The sequence below is a fragment of the Kogia breviceps genome, chromosome 10, assembly GCF_026419965.1.
Source record: "Kogia breviceps isolate mKogBre1 chromosome 10, mKogBre1 haplotype 1, whole genome shotgun sequence".
In the NCBI taxonomy this organism is placed as follows: domain Eukaryota; kingdom Metazoa; phylum Chordata; class Mammalia; order Artiodactyla; family Physeteridae; genus Kogia; species Kogia breviceps.
In genome coordinates, this window is record NC_081319.1 from 67,133,825 (window position 1) to 67,153,583 (window position 19,759).

General features: G+C 48.4%; 1 protein-coding gene across 4 annotated transcripts in view; it reads right to left on the reverse strand.

Moving 5' to 3' along the window:
• LRRC1 (leucine rich repeat containing 1) overlaps positions 1-19,759 on the reverse strand; it is a 138,297-nt gene that overhangs the window by 106,181 nt on the left and 12,357 nt on the right. Inside the window, exon 1 of one of the 4 annotated variants that reach the window (XM_067005986.1) lies at positions 1,056-1,075. The exons of the other annotated variants lie outside the window; for them this stretch is intronic. The gene's annotated coding sequence lies outside the window, so the exon portion shown is untranslated. Of the gene's footprint in view, positions 1-1,055; positions 1,076-19,759 lie in introns of those variants that run through there. 4 annotated transcript variants of the gene reach the window in all.

Sequence of the window (19,759 nt, forward strand, 5' to 3'; positions counted from 1 at the left end):
TGCCCATAAGACAAATAAATGAGATAGACCACAGGGAAAAAAGTCTCCTGTTCTAAAATACAATGTTTAATCGGTTCCTGATTGAGCTGCACAGGTACCTTTTCTTTGGGCAACAAAGAGGGTGCGGATTCTTTTCCTTGTGTGGCCCTAGAAAGTCACAGGCAAATCAAAGTTCAGAGAAGCAAATGAGTTTCCCACTAAGTGCTGACATGTATATTTGAGCATTTATAATAAGGATGTTTACTTTGCTTGGAATATTTCTCTTCCCAATTTTTCTGTCTCTGGTCTCCACTAATCATTTTACCCTCTCTCATTTGCTAATATATGTTAACACTTTCATGGTGTTTTCATTACATTATCAAGCTGGCATCATGAATGAACACTAACGAGGATATGAATGCCTCAAGGGTACACCCCTGGTAATTAAAACAGCTCAGCTGTGAATCACTTTGAAAAATCATAAAACCAGGAATGCATCATTTATGGTGCTATGATCAGAAGCCTGGATGAGGCTGGGACTGGTATTGCAATGGCTTGGAGAAGAGAAACCTTCATTGAAAGTACGATGGATTAGGACAGCGTTCCTCTACTGAGAACCTGAATGAGGGGAAAGCCAGGGTCAATGGAGGGCAGGCTGATGGCACAGAGAGAGAAGGGACAGACTTGGACTGAGCAGGAGTGGTCCAGCATGGGAAGGGTCAAACGTGCCATGGTGAGAACAAGATATCAACCTGAAACACTAACAAAGGGGAAGGATTAAACACAGGCTGGTAAAGTCAAACAATGAACTATTGTATGGCCATTAAAAATGCTTCTGATGGGCTTCCCTGGTGGCGCAGTGGTTGAGAGTCTGCCTGCCAATGCAGGGGATACAGGTTCGTGCCCCGGTCCGGGAAGATCCCACATGCCGCGAAGCAGCTAGGCCCGTGAGCCATGGCCGCTGAGTCTGCGCGTCCGGAGCCTGTGCTCCGCAAGGGGAGAGGCCACAACAGTGAGAGGCCCGCGTACCGCAAAAACAAACAAACAAACAACAAAAGAAAAGAAAATGTACCTACCACGGCTCAGCAGTTGCGGCACACTGGCTTAGTTGCACCACAGCATGTGGGATCTTCCCGGACCAGGGCTCGAACCTATGTCTCCGGCATTGGCAGGCGGATTCTTAACCGCTGCACCACCAGGGAAGTCCCAGGGAGGGATTTTAAAACGCCTATCAATGTGATTTGAAATAAATTGAATCAAAACAAGACCAAAAAATGGCTCCTAATCTTCTAAGGTGACATATAATGGCACTTTTGGTGCATAGTCATTATAAGTAAAGGGAAAGAAAAGGACTTTATCTCTTATCCTCAATAACACTTAAGATGACCAAACTGTTATAAACCACTATTGAGAGATTTTTGAAGGGTGGGGGAGGGACCTGAGTCACCAATGAATTTGATGTATTTCCACCCAGAATCCGTGTCCAACAAACTGCTGCAGGGGCTGAGCCCTGCAGTGCTAGTCATCACAGTACTATATTTATTTTGGAGAGTTTGTTTCGAGGAATTGCCAAAGGACTTTTCCACAAGAGGAGGGCGTGCATCATCGAGTAACAGAGTAGACTCAAGAGAAGAAACAACCCAAGCACGGGACGCACATCTGCTGAGGCCCCACAAGACACCAGACAATTTAAACATTTCAATTCAGTCTTTGCATAGATGAAGAAGTCACTGTTAGGCCCCAGCCAGAATTCAGGCATTTAGAAATATAGTGATCACTGTCAAATTTAATAGTGCAGAAGGGCTTACCTTGCCCCCAAACATCTTCTAATATAGTCTAAATATGCATGAGCTACAACATGTACTTTGGCATCTGTAATCACAACTTAAGATTAAAATTGAATAATTCAGGAGCTTTAGGATGAGCGTGTCTCTCCACCTAGATAGGCTTGGGTTCCAAAGTGTTTCTACCTCCTATGAGAGTGGCCTTGCATCTTCAAAAGAGATCATCTCTCGTGTTCAAGCTTCTCACACACACTCAATGCATACTGTTTCCTACCGGCTGCCCCAAACAGCTAAGTGCAAAGCAAGATGGGAAGACCCGAGAGTAGATTCCCTGGCAACTCCCACACAGTTCTGCAAAAACACAACAGAGCACCTGCCGATCCCTGCATTTTAGCTCCACGAGCTGAACAAGATATTAAATTCTAATATTAATCCAGATGAAGAAACACAAGGCCTAATTCTGAAAACTGTCTGAACTGCCTACTGTGTAAGGAACAAGAGAAACCATCAGTGTCTCCCAGAACATGCTGCACCCCCATGGTCTCCATCTGAGTAAATGCTTTGTGTGTGGAGAGGACAGGCAAAGCTCTCCCCCAGCCACTTCTTTAAGCTGCTCTTTTCGACATTCTTTACATTTTATTGCTACTGTTTGCCAACAACCTTGGTCAGAGGCCACACAGACATTCCTGGTGTTCGTTCAACATTGGAGCGTACAGCGGTGCTGGGTGGGGACCCGAGGCTGCCCCAACAGCCACTCCACTCCCTCAGCTCAGCAGCTACGGACTCAGCTCTTCCATCGTCACCAAGCCCTACAGAGAGGTCCCCGCAGTGTGCTCGAGCGGCTGACCAGCCACCTCCTTGGGAGAAGTGCTTACTCAGTTCATCACCTCAAGAGTTCTGAGTCGGAAACCTCTTTTCAGCATGTGACCAAAAAGAACATTCGAGAAAAAGGGAACCCTGGATGAATCCCAAAGCAAAGTAGGAGAGACAGCCACCTTCCTTCAGCTCCTGGACCCCAGGAAACAAGCAAGACCTCCCAGGTGTCCGGACACAATGGCATGGACCATCCCCTGTAAGTTCTTGGGGCAATTTTCTGAAGCAGCTCCAGGGTCCCAGTAGCTTCCATGCTACCACTTCCCCAGCCCCCCAGCCTCCAACTCCCAGCCCTGAGTCCAGCTTTTTAGCCAGATGCGTCTAATAAAAGGACATCATGTCATCCCTTCATCCCTGTCATGGAATCCCATCAGCACCTCCCACCCACCCCATCAGCACCAACAGCACCACTTTCTCTCTGGAAAGCATCTTCCACAGCCTGGCAATGCAGCTGACTACACATCAAAGACTTGGGAAGAGCATCAAGTATGCATAGGTCCAAGCAATTTAAAATTAAAATGCTACATGACCAGAGTAGACTTTGAAAGTCTAATTTCAAAAAGTTTCAGCACTTCACTATTCACCAAAGTAGCTCTAAACTAAATAAGAGATGCCTCTAAGGTGCCAGGTACTAGGCTAGGGGCTCTGTAAACAGCACCTCACTTAATCTTAAAAACCATCCTGAGCCTGACAGCTACCAGGACTTCACAAATAATGACAGTGCAGCACAGGGAGGGTACATACCTGGGCCCCATTTACACAGGTGTGTCAGTGCCAGGATTCAAACTCAAGTCCAAAGTCCCTACCTGTCCACTAGAAACAGCAAGGCCAAGAAGCATTGTGGAGTCCAAAGTCTGTAGACCCGGCTCCCCAAGTTACTGGCTGGCTGTGTGACCTCATGCAAGCTGCTTAACTGCTCTATGCCTCAGTTTCTCCATCTGTAAAAGGGGGTCATGATAGTACCCATCTCTCACAGAAGTGCAGTGACAATTATATGAATGAATCGAGGTCAGATATGTTGAACAGTGCCTGGCATATAAGAAATGGTTAATAAATGTTAGCTATAATTATTACTATTATCTCACCATAAAGCACTCCCTCCTAAACTACTAAAACTTTTCAAGTGTAAGAAATGTAGATCCAGTTATAACATCTTGCTGCCCTTGGATTATACTGTTAGGATGAAGCTAAGTGCTAAACGAGAACCGTGCCCATGCATTTCAAGACTTCTGTTATTTTCAAAAGCAGAGAAAGACCACAAACAAAAAGACATTATTACACATAAATCAACAGACTGCTGAGATCAAATGCTTACAGGACCTGGAGAGGTCCTTACATGTTAGTTAACATTACATGTTAGTTAACAAGTCCAGTCACCCCAGTCTACCCAGTACTCGAGCTACTATCCAAACACAGCAAGTAAATTCAAAAGCAGTATTTCCTACTCAACAAATCATCGAAAACAAAATAAAGCATGAGTGAACTAAAACATACATGAAAGGGCTGGAAGGATTTCGGGGAAGCTCAGTGACCTGGCAAGGGCAAAGTCAGTCAAGACTTCAGGGTGGGCCGAGCCTGGTCCTGAGAGGCACACAAGTGGGTGGAGAGGCCAGGAGGCCCGCCCAGGAGGAGGGCTGAGCCCACGCAGGTGGAGACCGGTTCTGGGAAGAGGCCCCTCAAGGGCTGCCTGGCTCAGGCCCGCGGGTGCTGCCCTGGGGCCTGGCTCCACCAGGCCTGGCCCTGTGATGTACCAGCAGCAGAGGCCTGGACACTCCAGATGCCAAAGGGACTCAATTAGGGCTCCGGGCTCTCTTCCAGGGCCCACAGCCTGGGAGTCTAATTATGAGAAAGGAAGGCGAGCGGGTGATGCAACTGCCCACATCTCTCCCCCTTGGCCTTGAACCAAGAGCCTCCACCTCTCAGATGGGTCAGTTTCCAAACATGTACTTGCAGGCCAGGGGTGGAAGCTCAGAGAGCATCTCTGCACACACCGGGGGAAACACTGCATATGTTGGCTAAGTCTCCAGGTCACCTCACGAGTCTGCTCGACCCCCAGCAGCCTGGATGAGTCTTCCTGAAGCCTCCAGCAGCCGGCCACTGCTTACAGAACGAGGCACAGGCCCCGGAGGGATACAACTGGGGCTCTCCTAACCTGGGCATCTTCTACTAACAGCATCAACATTTTCTATAGGTTTTGGCAGCTTGCGAACTGCTGCCTCGTATCTCACGCCACCAACAGAACCGCCCAGGGAGCAATCAGTCATTCGAGCTGAACTTGAGAAGGACAATATGGTACGTAAGGCATCCGAGCCGCAGCTCACACCCAGCCTCCCTGGCTGCAAATCTGGTGTCTGGTCTAACCTCTGCCCTCAACTGCCCAGTGGCCTTTCTGACCTCAGTCCCCACACCCACAGCCCCAGGGAATTATCTGCTCCGCACCAGGCCCTGACTGTCTCCAGCACCTCTCTCCGGCTAGCAACAGCTCACTCACCCCAAATGTCACAACCTCTCAGAAGCCTTTTTACCCAATCAATATCCTATAATGAACCTTAATGGAAAAGAATATGAAAAAGAATATGCATTTATGCATATATACGTATAACTGAACCACTTCGCTGTACACCAGAAACTAACACAACATTGTAAATCAACGATACTTCAATTTTAAAAGAACAAAGTGCATTCCTCTCCCACCACATATGCAAGATTTGGAACTGATTGCCATTATGAAGTATCAATATATCTAAGAACGATACAGACCAAAGATCTAAGGACAATGTCACACTCTTCCCCATGCATGCTTGCCAGGCAAAAACGAGAACTGCACAAGATACTGGAACAAGCTCAGTACAGAGCAACCAGAACAGCAAGGCTGGTGATGAGCCCTGATCACACCCCATGAAGAACTGAAAGGGAGTTAGACTTGCAGGGATTGTCAAATAGCTTATGAGTATCTGAACACCTATCACGTGGTAAAAGAATCAGACTAGCTCAGTATGGCCCAACCAAAGAAAGAAAAAAGTCCCTCTATATATTCAACTAAAATGTGATGGGGTCCTCTGGGGATACGGTGAATTCCCTGCTCAAGCACAGGGCAGATGACTGCTTAGTGTGGTTTCCTGACGGGAACTGATGGATTAGTTGGGAAGTGGAACTAGAAAGTGCCTGTCTGACCCCGAGATTCTGCAAGTTCAATTTCCCTCGGCATGCTCTTCCTCCCACTCAAAATCTACCCAGGTTCTTAGATAACAGCTTGTGACATGCGCTTTGGCCTGTAATTAGCTAGCACCAAGTACAGTATCTGCAAGAAGCAGCAAAGCAATCTCTCATTATCTGGGGTCAGAATTCAGCATCCAAAATTCAAGTCAGAATGTGATGTCACATCCCCTGGTGAATGAGAAGAAAAATAAGGAAGCACTGACCAAGTCAGGTAGCAAAAACATAGCACAACTTCTCACAGGTATCGGAAGGAAGGAAAAAAGAGTTTGGCAAGACAGAATCACCAACTTGGCTTCTTCACGAGAACGCGGCCGTCAATTTATTAAGTTCTTCACGAAAGGATCGTTTCCTCCCTCAGGAGTTACAAAGAACTTTTAAAATACAGAATTTTAATTGATTCCTATCAATACTTTCCATGCTAATAGAAGGTTTCTGTTCTGTTTTGAAATCCAAAGATCTGACCTCATAGATGAGAATAGCATTATGAGTGGGAATTGTTACTGAGTCCAAGCTCGCACTGCTTGCCGCACGACAGGCCAATAAATCGAGAGATGAGGTGTTGGGGCAAGGAATGGTGACTTTATTCGGAAAGCCAGCAGACTGAGAAGATGGTGGACTCGTGTCCCAAAGAACCATCCTGCCTGAGTCAGAATTTAGGCTTCTTTTATACTAAAAAGGGAGGGGGTCAAGTCGAGCATTTCCAGGTTCTGGTCAGTCTCCAGAGGGGATATGTTAATTCCTCCCTTCCTGCGGTCATTCACAGGTGGGCCTGGTCAGGATGTTTCCTGTGAGCTAAACAAAGGTATTTTAGCTTGCTGCTCATTGCCTGGGAGGCAGGGTTCCCAGACATGGGCCATTATGTAGAATTTAAGCTTATAGGCAACATCCCTTTAGTGATTAACTTGTAATGGAATACTACGGTCCTTCCCTAGTACAGAAGAGCAGGTCCAGGTGAGGTGCTGTGATGCCTCAGACCAGGAGCAGGTGGGCCACAGCCTTAAGGCTGGCGTGATAACCCCAAGGATCACGGGAACGGAGAATTCGGAATCTGACCTTGGGAGATGCATCCTGGCATCCAATCACCATCCTTACACTGGTGATGGCTGAGCTGGAGAAGCCAGAGAGTACCTCACACAACCGCACCTGCTCAAGCCCTTTCTAGCGCCCAGAGGCTGCCACCTAAACTGGGCTCAACCCGCCCCACTGCCGGGAACACACTCACGTCTCCCAAGAATACACACGTGGATTACATATCTGCAAGGGCAAGAACCAGAAGAGAGAATGAATTCTTTGTGTAGCCATTCTTCCCGCCCATTATAAAGAAGCACATTCCACTAGGACCTAGGATGCAAACTAGAAGTGAAAGGGCATTTAGTTCCAGTCAATGAGATTTTGGTACTTGGCCAGATGGCCATTTGTCTACTAATCCTGAGTGAACCACAGAAAACTGAACCAACCCCTCCGCCGTCCACGAGCCCGGCAGGACCTGGATGCTGCCCAGCAACCACCCGAGCGCTGGCCGCTCGCCCTCCCCAGCGCCTTTAGGAAGACACACTTTCACTGCTCCAGGTTGCTTACCTGAGAGCACAGTGGAGATGCCAACAGTGTTTCTGGCTCTCAAAATGCCAAAGCCACCTTCCTGATTAGGGCACAGCAAGACACAGAACAAGCCTCGTCCTATTTCTCCCTGACCTCTTCCAGTCCAAGGGTGGACTTCATTCAAGGGTACTGGCTCTAGCTTTTTGTAGGCCTTTATTTTAGCGTCGCCCATTTGCTTAAACACTCAACAAGCAAGTTGAAACCACATTCCCTGCTCTCTCACTGGTGTCTGAGTCTTTGCTGCTGCTGCGTCTTTCCCAACTCCTCTGCAATTTTCCTCCTTCAATTGCTATGCTCTTCTTGTCAAGGAGCCGTACCCCTCAGCAGCCATCTGACACGTGAACAGTGGATGCACTGTTCCTAACAGGACCTAGAAATATATAGCTGGGTTAAGAACCAAGAGTAAACGGTCTCTCAATCCACGACAAGTGCAGTGATTATATTTTCTTTCACGAGTTTTAGTTCAAAATAATTATTGACAAAAACCTAAATGTGTTTGACATGCTCCATTCAAGAAGGGAAAGAACAGAATGGTCTCACGACATTGAAAAGAAATTCTTTTTAATGTTTTAAAAGCCTAGCATTAGAAGGAAAAGCATTAACCTTAGAGTCTTTCCAAAGTCAGCCTCTCAGTGGGCCAGAACAGTTACTGAAAAGAATGCCCCCTTTACAGCCGTCTCTAATAGCACAGAGGTCTGCACAAAATCTGAGAAAGGCAGCCAGGGCCCGACAACCTGGAAAAGAGCAGAGAGAGAAAATGAAGATGGGAAAAGCAAGTGGTGACTTCTCAGATGGTCATCAGGACCATCCAGTATTCTCAGAGTAAATGAGGATACGAAATGGACAGGCACAGCCACCAGAAATCGCGTGACCCTCAGGGTGGAGGGGGCACTCCTGAGCCTTTCAACCTAGGAGGCCCGGTGCCGAGGGCCCAGGATACTCTGAGGGGCTCAAAAATATTTTCATTTAAGATCAAAAGAAAAAAAATGAATATAAGATTATATATCACACTCATAAAATATAGCTGGTAATATTTTTATGAAGGAAAGGGCCCATGAAGGAAAAGTGCCTGCGGCGGGCCCCAGAACAGTCACGCCCGGCCCCGTCCGCAGAGGAAAAGCAGATACCAGTGAGGCTGGTTACCCAGGGCCCGCAGCAGACACATGGGGACCTGGGGGACGGTGACACAAATGACTCTCTGCAGTGAGGGCTCAACTCTGCAGATTACAACAGGCACAGAGGAAAGGAAAAAAATCATTTTGCTTTCAGTTGCTCAAAGAAAGCTTGGTGCTGGTGACAGATGCTCAAGTGCTCCCTGAACAGCAGAGAGAAAACAAGCTCTGGCACCTGAAGAAAGAGCAAAGAAGCCAACAAGCCCTTAAGGAGCTGCTCTGTGTGGCCGCCACCCTGGATATGGAAGCACAGCCGACGTGCCCGTAACGTCAGTGCTGATGCTGAGTGTGTTGCCTCATGCTTCTCTCCCCTGGTCATATCTACTCCACTTTGAAATTTTTTGTTTCATCCAATTGTGATTTGTACACTCCAACATCTTGCCTTTTTCCTGTAATACTGCATCCTGAATCATCTCCTATGTCTCTAAATAGAGCATCTGGAATTCACCAAGGTATGTGGGAACTCCTCTTAGGGTGCCCTGGACCGATGGAGGGATGAGCTGAAGAGAAAACGGGGGGGATTGGAAACTGGTGGAACAATCTAGGTCAACTCAGAGATCGCTGGCCGGTGGGCATGTCATCCAGCTTCAGGAATGACCACGGGGCACCAGTCAGGCTTCACGATGCGCAGTGCTGTAACGAATGAGTATAAGACGCTGATGTTCCTCCACAGGGAGCCTACGATGTGCAAAGCTCCATTCTAGATGCTTGCCGTGCGTGGACTCAACGCACCCTTATTTATAACAAGCCTGGGAGAGACAGAAGTTTCCAGTTCACACCAAGGGTAGCGTACAGGATGGAAGTTCACAGGCCTGAGTTATCTGCTGAAGGTCAGACAACCAGCAAACAGCTGAAATCTAAGTTCAGCCCCCAGCTCCACCTCCTTTCCATTTGATGACACATTTTTCTTTCATTTTCAGGGTCCCTGAAACTAGCTGGTAAGTTGTTAGAAAATCCGGTGGAAAAAAGATCTCTCGAAAGGCAGCTACAGTAGAGCTAATGGGCTAATCTAATGAGATTAAATTTAGTCCCAAGAAATGTGAAGTCTTGCATTCGGATCCATAAAAACTAAAATCCTGTACAGAATTATGGAGACTCAGCCTGAAAGAAGCAACATGCATGAGCAAGACTTGGGGACTGTGTTAACCAAGCATTTTATAACCCAAACTATATATATTAACTAAGGCATAAACACAATACTAGGGACTTCCCTCGTGGTCCAGTGAGTAAGACTCCGTGCTCCCAGTGCACGGGGATCGGGTTCTACCCCTGCTCAGGGAACTAGATATCGCATACATGCCACAACTAAAAAGATCCCTCATGCCTCAATGAAGATCCCGCGTGCCACAACTAAGACCCAAGGAAGCCAGAATAAATAAAATTTTAAAATAAATATTTTTTAAAAAACGTTTAAGAAAATAAACACAATACGAATTCAATAGTTAGGAATGCACTGATATGCTCTCAGACTGCATTTATGAGCATGTTATGCCCAGAATGAAGAAAGCAGCCCTTCTCTGCACTGGCTGGTAAATCTCACTTGGGGCACCATGTTTTAAAAAGGTCTCTGAGGCTTCCCTGGTGGCGCAGTGGTTGAGAATCCGCCTGCCGATGCAGGGGACACGGGTTCATGCCCCGGTCTGGGAAGATCCCACATGCCACGGGGCGGCTGGGCCCGTGAGCCATGGCCACTGAGCCTGCGTGTCCGGAGCCTGCGCTCCTCAACGGGAGAGGCCACAACAGTGAGAGGCCCGCGTACCACAAAAAAACAAACAAACAAAAAAAAACAGAATGTCAGAGCTGGAATTGCTGGGCTGGGCTTCCAATTTTCATCGATAGTGCAGGAACACCTTCCAGAAGGGCCCTATCACTCACATGTCCAACCCTGCCCTGCATCCCAAAGGCAGGTTGCTTAGAAGATAATTGGCATTGGTGTTATATATGCACAGACTACCTCTAGAAAGATACAAGGTAATAAGAGTGGCTTTCTCCTCTGAAGGGGGGCTTTCTCCTCTGAAGGGAAGTGCAGGCCTGGGACTCAGGAAGGGGCACTGCTTTTTGCTTTTCGCTATATACATTTTTGGTGCTGTCTTAATGTTTTACCACGTCCATACACTACATATTCAAAATATAAAATGCTCTCTAAAATATCTCTAGACATTCCAAAAAAAAATAAGTACTGATGGTAGAGCAGTGGCCGTGTATAATTCAATGGTGTGAACTTAAAATGCATGGAATTTCATTTCAACTTTACCATTTTTGAGTGCCTCCATTACTCTAAATTCTAGGGATACAAAAACTAAGGCAGCCCCCTTCCCTCAAGGAGCTCTGAGCCCAGTAGAGAGAAAGACATCCACAATGCCAGGTGGCAGCCAGGATGCTGGAGGGTGAAGGATGCCCCCCTGGGCTCCCTGGGGAGCTGGCTGGATGCCCTGCAGTGGAGCTCTAGACAATCACCACCTCTCACTGAAGTCAGGGACTCAAATCTTAGGTGCGATTATGGGGGACTTTCTTCTGCCTCGTTAAACATTTCTGCATTTGTCAAGGTTCCCAAAATGGGCATCAGTATCACTTCTGTAATCAGAGGCAGGGAAAAATATACTATCCCCCAAAATCAATTGCCAGCATCAAAAATATCAACTCAACTGAATTTTTTTAGCCTAAAAGTTGACGCATTAATTAAAATTCTGGCTATCTTCTCTGTCTTACCATGAAACTAATGTGATGAAATGTTTGTAAAGAGAAAGAGAGCTGGGTTTTTAGGGAGCCCTCACACTGTTTCAGATTGTCTGGCACCTAGGAAAGCATTCACAAGATGCGTGAATCAGAAAGAACAGGAAAGAAGGGCTGGTACATATCCATCACCCTTCCCTTTAGTCCCCGCGAGCTGACTTTCAAAGAAATACTTAGTTTACAAAGAATCCTAGAAAATTATTAAAATCTTGAATAAGGAACTTTAACATACTATTGAAATATTCTATGGAAATAAGCTATATTCAAAAGCATTGACTACAAATTTAGCTCTATTCTGATTTTGGCGACTCAAAATGAACACAAAAAAAGGTTTTTGACTGATTTCTATAGGCGCCAGACACTTAGAATTTCCACCTCCGTGATTTCTCTCTCTCCATGTGTTTCTTTTGCTCAAGATTCAAGAGCCTTTTGGGAGAGAGATGAAGGGGTTCAATTCCTGAAATACATTTGGATATTCCATCAGGTAATGAATGCAGAAGTATTAGTATATAACAATCAGAGAACACAGACCCAACATCTATTTTGTAGTCCAAGCCTAAATTACACCAAATATAATTAGCAAGCCAAGAATGAGGAAATATACCAAACGAGAAACAAAAACCTGCCCTTTGGTACTGTGTTCACCGTAATTTATATCCTCAAAACATCTAATGAACAGCCCAGTGACAAAAGCATTGAAGATTAAAGCCTCCTTTACTTAAAAACTGCTTCTGAGACTGGAATTACATCAGACACACCTTCATGCATTTGCCAAAAGAGCTCACGTTATGAAAGCCAAACTTTCAGGTAAGATCTTAAATGATTAGCGAGAAAAGAATGCGGAGTTATTCAAAAGTCACAAAGGGGAGATGGAAACTCAACGGCAACATGCTCGGGTCCTCGGCAAACCTGCTTCTATCCTGGATATGGGAAGGGTTTTGTTTTGACAGAACCCTGGGGCAAAACCAAGGCATTCTTTTTTGGGCCTAGCGTTAAAAACCAATAAAAACAAAACATTTCGTAAAAGCTGGCCTGCCTGTCTTCCAGGAAGATCAAGGTCACGTTGGCTGAGACGAAGTTTCAAGGAGACAGCTGTCTGTGCGTTGAGCTTGCTTCACTAGCCTGTGGACGCAGGGGAGGAGGAAGAGAACCCAGGTCTGTCCCTGAAAACTGGAGCCTGAGTTCCCTGCAGGCCCAGCAGGCAGAAGCCAACTCTGACAGGCTGCAGAGTGCCCCTGGCAGGCCAGGCCCACAGACAACTGTCACCATGTTTCAGGGACCTGGGAGGAGAGGACTGGGCCTGAGCCAGGCCTCAGATACAGCTCCTTGGGACCAGCTCAGCTGTGCATGCATGTGTGTGTGCACACGTGCAAGCACGCTAGAGGAAGGGCCCAGTGGGAGAGCAGAATAGAAAACGAGAGAAGGGCACATCCCAAGCTGTGGCCACTAAGGGCCCCATGGCACACCTGGACCTATAGGCTGAGCCACAAACACCAGGGACAACAGGACAGGGGCCCCATCATCCGTGAGCCCCACAGAGGAAGGGACTCTAGGCCAGAGGAGAAAGCAGCTAACCACTCCCTCTGACAAATACACCAGAAGTTCAGAGTATGATGGAGACCCTTGACTTCCAACCCTAGGTGATGAGCACCATAGCACGTGCCAAGCAGAGCAGGTACCCTGTGTATACGGACTGCACTCCTCACAACGCCCTCCCCAGATGGCATCACCAGCCTCACTTAAAGGACAAGAGAGAGTGGCAGGGACATATATACACTACCAAATGTAAAATAGATAGCTAGTGGGAAGCAGCCACAGAGCACAGGGAGATCAGCTCGGTGCTTTGTGTCCACCTAGAGGGGTGGGATAGGGAGGATGGGAGGGAGACGCAAGAAGGAGGAGATATGGGGATATGTGTATACGTATAGCTGATTCACTTTGTTATACGGCAGAAACTAACACACCATTGTAAAGCAATTATACTCCAATAAAGATGTTTTTAAAAAAGTTAAGCAAAACAAAAACAAACAAACAAAAAGGAGAGAACGAGGCTCAAAGATGGTGAAGTAACTCGGCGAGACCACGGAACCAGTACAGAGGAGGCAGGGCAGGAACCTGACCCATTCGACCCAAAGCCCACCGCGCCCGTGGTTCTCAGGGTGTGGCTGCGGGACCCCCAGCACCACTCACCTGGGGCGCCCCCTCCCCGGGCACATAATGCATCAGAATCTCTGGAAATGCAGCTCCGGAATCCATAGGTTTCCAAAGAACTCCGCAGGTGCTTCTGATAAAGAACCAAGTCTGAAGCCCTGTGGTGCCTGCCCGCCAGCAGCCAGAGGAGGCAGCGCAGGCGGCCGCAAGCCTGCTTCAAGCGCATGCTGGTCAGCGGCGTGTGGCCACATGCACGACATTCTTTACAGTCCCCACTGAGGGAGCCCAGACCCCAGGGGCTCCCAACCTAGAGCCTAGAGCCCAAAAGGCCCACGAAGACAGTAACACGGGTCTCAGAGTCCACTGCGGTATTTCAAAGGCCAGGAGAAATCATGCCTTCGTTACCTAACTCCAGGTCTAAGTAAAATGTCTTTGGAAGAGGGAAGATGTAACGGTTCATCACTTCACAAATACAGTGTGTCTGGACTCAAAGCCTCTACAGCCAGGCTGAAAACGGAACAGAGAAGTGGCACAGGCCCCAGGCAGGCGCCGTGGCTCCAACATCTGGGCACTTCCCCACTGGAGCCACCTTGGGGCCCCTCCCTCCACCCAGCAAGACAGAAGACCTGGGTCAGTACTTCAGGGAACTACGGTATTTCCCAGACAGATCCGTAACCTTATTCTCTAGACTTAGTCCCAGGCTGTCCCAAACATCAAATGTCCCTTCAAAGGAACAAAGACCTGCAAACTCCAGGGATGGTCAAAGGTATGTGTGTGTGGCCTGAGGATAAACAGTGCTTTTGAAATTTGAGTAAAACCAGCAGGGTGATGAATCTGAAGGGCAAACCATGCCTTTGGATGCACACGTGCCTACGTTACAGCTCATCCGCCAAGTCTGAAAACTAAGAAAATAGAACATAAAAGCTGACTGAATCAACACCCCAAGAAATTGATCTACACATTGCTTGAGCCAACTAACTTGAGCCGAACTCTGTGAGAAGATGAACTGGGGAGAAAGTCAATATGAAAAGAAGAGATGGGCAAAAGGGAAAGGAAAGAAAATGCTGTAAGGAAGCAAAAGAGGAAGGACAAGTCAAGAAGCAAACTAGAAAAAAGGAAAGAGAAACAGGATTGCCAAAGAGGGATACTCTGTCCAGAGAAAAGCAGCAGCACTGCTCACACATTTTTATCAGGATCTGCGGTTCACTTGAGCTAAAGGCTTCAGATTACTATCACCCCCCTATTAGCTCCCACTGGGAAACTAATTAGCTAGTTAGGTCTTTATCTTTAAAACCTCCATCCTCCAAACAGAAGGAGATGCCCAGGAAGGCACAGAGCTACCGAGACAGTGGGCTCCAGCTCCCAGTTGCCCCCCAACCCCTGCAAAGTCCTAGGGTCTGTAGAGCAGAGGGGACCACAGGAGCCCAGCCAAACCCAACCTGTGCCCTTGATACACGGTGTGGTTTTCAAATTGTTTAATAAGATGTCAACAATTAGAAATCAGGAGACTTCACACAGAAGATCTTGTTTTCCAGCAAAAGAAAAACAAAGCACTGAGTTAGCCCGTAGCGGGAGGCCCTCATCCCCACCTCGGGTTGGTCAGGTGGGGGCATCCTCTCCAGGTGGGGCGTGGGCGCCTCCTGCCCATGGGTCTGTCTCAGACTGAACCTCCCCATCCCATGCCCCCCACCTGCCACTGCACAGCTGATCCTGAGACAGGTGAGCCTCGCAGCCCCTGGCTTCCTTGAGGCTAGTGACCACCACACCCTGGGCATCACCATCCTCACTTGGTCACACCCTGGAACGCTGACCCCACTCCAAGCTGCTTCCCATCACTCACCTCGACTCCAGACTCCGATATTCCAGACCTGCCACGACCTCTCCCATGACCTCCACCTCTGCTTCTCCTGGACCCCCTCCCCTTGCGGGAACCTCCCCCCTCTCTCCACCGAAACAGCATCCCAAACCTTACGCATCAGAAACCTCAGGAGCCTCATACCCTCTCATCCTGCCGGCCTCCCCCGCAGGTGGGCACCTACACCCCACCCTCCTCTATCCCAGGCCAGTAGAGCTGAGCCTTCTGGAGGAAAACAGAACAACCCACGAAGGCCAAAGGCACCCCCAGGAATTCACACCCACCCAGGAATGCCCTGAGCACCCCCCCGCCCCTCTTCCCTCACCTTGCAGGTGCCCTACCTCGTCCTCCAGTGAGAATACTGAAGCCCCCAGCCCTGATCTCTTATTAACCACACGCACCCTTACCCTCGGTCCTCAAATTCTGAGGGTGGCACCCAGTTCCTCAAGCTGAAAACTCAACCATTATCCTTGAGCCCAGACCCTCCAAGCCAGTCAGTCACCAAACCCTGCCCCTGTCCCGTTCCCGTGAAAATCCGCGCACAAGCTGCCAACAGGCTGAGCTGTCTCCGCACAAGTCTGATCAGAGCCCCGGGGCTTACTGAAACTCCACTGACGACACGCCTCCACGACAAAATAAGGACCAGCCTCCTGAACTTGGCTTTCACAGCCACTCACAACGGGGCTCCGGCTGTCCTGACCCCTCTCCTTAAAAATGTGGCTGGGTTGTGGGTTTCCCTGGTAGCGCAGTGGTTGAGAGTCCGCCTGCCGATGCAGGGGACACGGGTTCGTGCCCCGATCCAGGAGGATCCCACATGCCACGGAGCGGCTGGGCCCCTGAGCCATGGCCACTGAGCCTGCGTGTCTGGAGCTGTGCTCCGCAACGGGAGAGGCCACAACAGTGAGAGGCCCGCGTACCACAAAAAAAAAAAAAAAAAAAAAAAAATGTGGCTGGGTTGTACACCCCTCCCTCCAGCCCTAGGAAGCCTGTGCCACCAGCTCCACGGGCTCGGCACAACATACCCGGGTGACAGATGCCACTGCTCACTTTTGCACGCCCAGTACCTAATAAACGCACTGGCCTTTCAATGCACGTGAGCTGCTTGTTGATCTCAGGGCCCCCGGCCTGGCTCTGCCAAATGAGAATATGGCATGAAAAAGCAGGGCCTCTGGAGCCCCCGGACCTGGACTTCCCACCAGGTTGTTTCCCACATGGGTGACCTCAGGCAAGGGCTCAGCTTCTGTGTTCTCATCTGTCAAATAGGGCCTTTAAAAACCCTCCCACATAAGGCTGACCTGAGGACCAGGCAAATCCTGTGTACGTGCCTAGCTGTGCGTCTGAAACACGGCAGGCGGTCAGCAAAGAGCTCCACTGGGTGTTTTCAAAACCGTAGATGAGGTTTCCCTCCGCTCTTCCAAGGCGAGGGCAGGCGGTCCAGCGCGTGGGCAGACCTTCCGCACCGCCTGGCCATCTCACTCCTCATCCACGCCTCTGCAAAGACACAGGCCTGAGCAGGACCAATGCTGTGTTCTCCCTGGACCCTGCGCCGGCAGGATGCGCTGCCTCAGCACCAGCCTCCCACCCGAGTGCACGGCAAAGCCCCACCACACATCCCGCTGGTTGCCGGCGGGTCCCTCCAGGGACACCAGGCGCAGGCTGAACTTGACTGAGGCTGGACTGCGGCACCACCGGCCCCTCGGAGTAACTCACCACACTGTGGCACCAAAGGGAAATGTCCGAGGGTTTATGTATCTCAGCTACCTCATAAAAAAATTTCTTTTCAATGCAACAGACATTTTTTGAACATTTCCTGTGAATAAAGCACTGAGTTCCCCACTGCCTGAGCCAGCGATGCGTAAAACAAGTCCCTGATGACAAACCAAGAGAAACAAATAGATGCACAGCTAAGTCTAACCCTGAGGAACAGCAGGAAAGAGGTGAGTCAAGAGGGACTGCGGCAGGGCGCGGGGGTTGCGGGGACATGGGGTCATGGGCATGGCTGCAGAGCTGGGAGGGCTTCTCAGAGGAGGCAGCATCTGCCCTGGAGAAGAGGCTTCTAAGCAGAGCGCACAGCAACCGACAGGCACAGAGGTCTGGAAGACGCAAGACCACTGAGTCACAGAAATTTAACTATTAAAGACCACAGTCAGAAAGTACTAAAAAGTACTTAGCATGTTAGAATTTAACAACTTGGAAAATAAGTATATCTGGTCATTTAATCTTTATAATATCTTCTTGACTTATTTTTTTTTTCTCTCACACACAGTGAGAAGGAAAACTAGGGAAAACATCGCCATGTCCAAGCTTTTCTTTTTCTTAAGAATACCTTGGAACAGAAATCAATCCTGCCGGAGACTTTTCCCGAGCAGACGGTCCCTGTGTTTCTGGCAGAAGACACAGGGTTAAACTAGAGAGACGTCACAAAAGGAGGGCACCTCCAAGAGCCAGCAGGCAGGCGGGCACTGCTTCTGCCCCTCCTCCTTTCAGGAGCACTGCAGCCACACCCATCCCCTCCACGTTTTCCTACTCCTCACCTCCCCTGCCTCCCTGCCTCCCACTAGAGGCCAGAAAATGAGTCCAGGGTCCACCCGTGACTCTGCATATGCCCATCCCCAGGTGCCACCATACGAGGAGCTGCAGGTCACTCAGGAGTCCCCTCAGTGCCCGGCACTGCCGACCTGCTAAACCAACCCTAACTTTCCTTCAGGCCTCCTGACACGTGAGGGCCCTAAGTGCCTCTGTCACTTAAGGCATCTTGGGTTGAGATGTTTGTTACTCGCAGACAAGAATATTCCAAAGGAGCTCCTGTTTCTTCAAGGCTGAAATCCTCTATGAGGGGAAATGATCAGCGAGCTGAAACCATAGAAGTTACCTGACTTACTTTGGACCTAAACCCGAATGTCAAAATCAAACATTTTAGAATATAGAAATTTTTAAAGCCTACAGGAACTACACCTCACAAGCAATTACCCCCTGCTCTATTTGCCTGACAAAGACATCTTGAGACAGATTTTCTTTTCGAACAGTAAGTTCTAAAGAGGGGTGGGCATGGGTGAGGTTGAAGAGTGGGGGTAGGGCTTGCTTTCTCTTGGCCTCTGTGTAACTTCAGTCAATCACCACCATTCTCAGAGAGAACGTGACACTTTCCTCTACAGCCTCTTGCCATTTTAGAACCAAGTTACTACAAATCAAGGTAGGTGAATTACTGTCACATGCTACTTAGGTAAGGTGCATCTCCTATAAGACGCATAGCTTCTATTAAGCTAATCTTATTAGCGTCCATGTGTAGCAGTATTGGAATGTGTATACTTCCAGAAAGTACATTAGAACCTCTTTATGAGTCTGACCTTTACAGTCAAGACTCGTAACTGCCTCATGACCTAATCACTTGATATCATGCTTTGAGAACAGAGATCAATAGTATAATAGCTGAATCATTGGCAGCAGAATTATAATGGAGACACTCCTAGGATAAAACCAGCACTCATTTTCTCTCCTGAAGGTAAAAAAAATCCAACCCCCCAAAATGGGCGCCACTAATCTTCTTTGAAAGATTATGCGTGAATAAGCACATTAATATTTGGTGACCTAATTTTTAAAATATTTCAGCTCCGTGCTCTTTTTCTTAACAACGCAAAAATAACCCAGGGGGCACAGGTGTCTCTCTCCCCTTTCCCAGAGTGGTTGCAACTCCTGGCCCATCAGGTGGCTTTTGGTGCCAAAGACGTGGTCTCTGTGCATGTGACCTTGAGGAAAGACGGTCCAGTGGTTAGGAATACTGGATCTTGAACCAGACAGCCCCAGTGTGACCCCCAGCTCTGCTCGTACTAGCCGTGTGACTTTAGCAAGTTAAGTCATCTCTGCGTATCCTGGTGTCCTCAAGAGGATAATAAAGCTATTTATGTTTGTTGTGAGGATTGAATGAATTCATCATGGGAAGTGTTTAGGCAAAGCACAGCTCGGGGCACATTGCTCAAAAAATGTCTGCTGTCTTTATTATAATTATCGATACCCAGGCTTCCACCCCTAAGTTCTGGGTTTCATAACCACTTCACCACACCCCAACTCAAGGACTTACCAGGTCCTATGCCACTATACTCCCTTTCCTGGTCCTCCCAATCCCCATAAAGGCTCTGCCAGCGCCCCAGTTGATAAACCCAAAAACGTATATCCAATACATCAGCAGGTTCTGTTGACTCTACCCCCAAGATAAATCTCATCGCTCACTGCTACCACCCCGGTCCAAGTCCCCATCAGTTCTCCAGGTCTCTCTGCTCTGTGAACCCTTCCTCCCTCGAGACTAAACGCTCACCTGCCAGCAGAGTGAACTTTCTAAAACACAAATCAGATATCTATAGGCTTACGATCTGCCATACTTTCAATTGGTGAAAAAG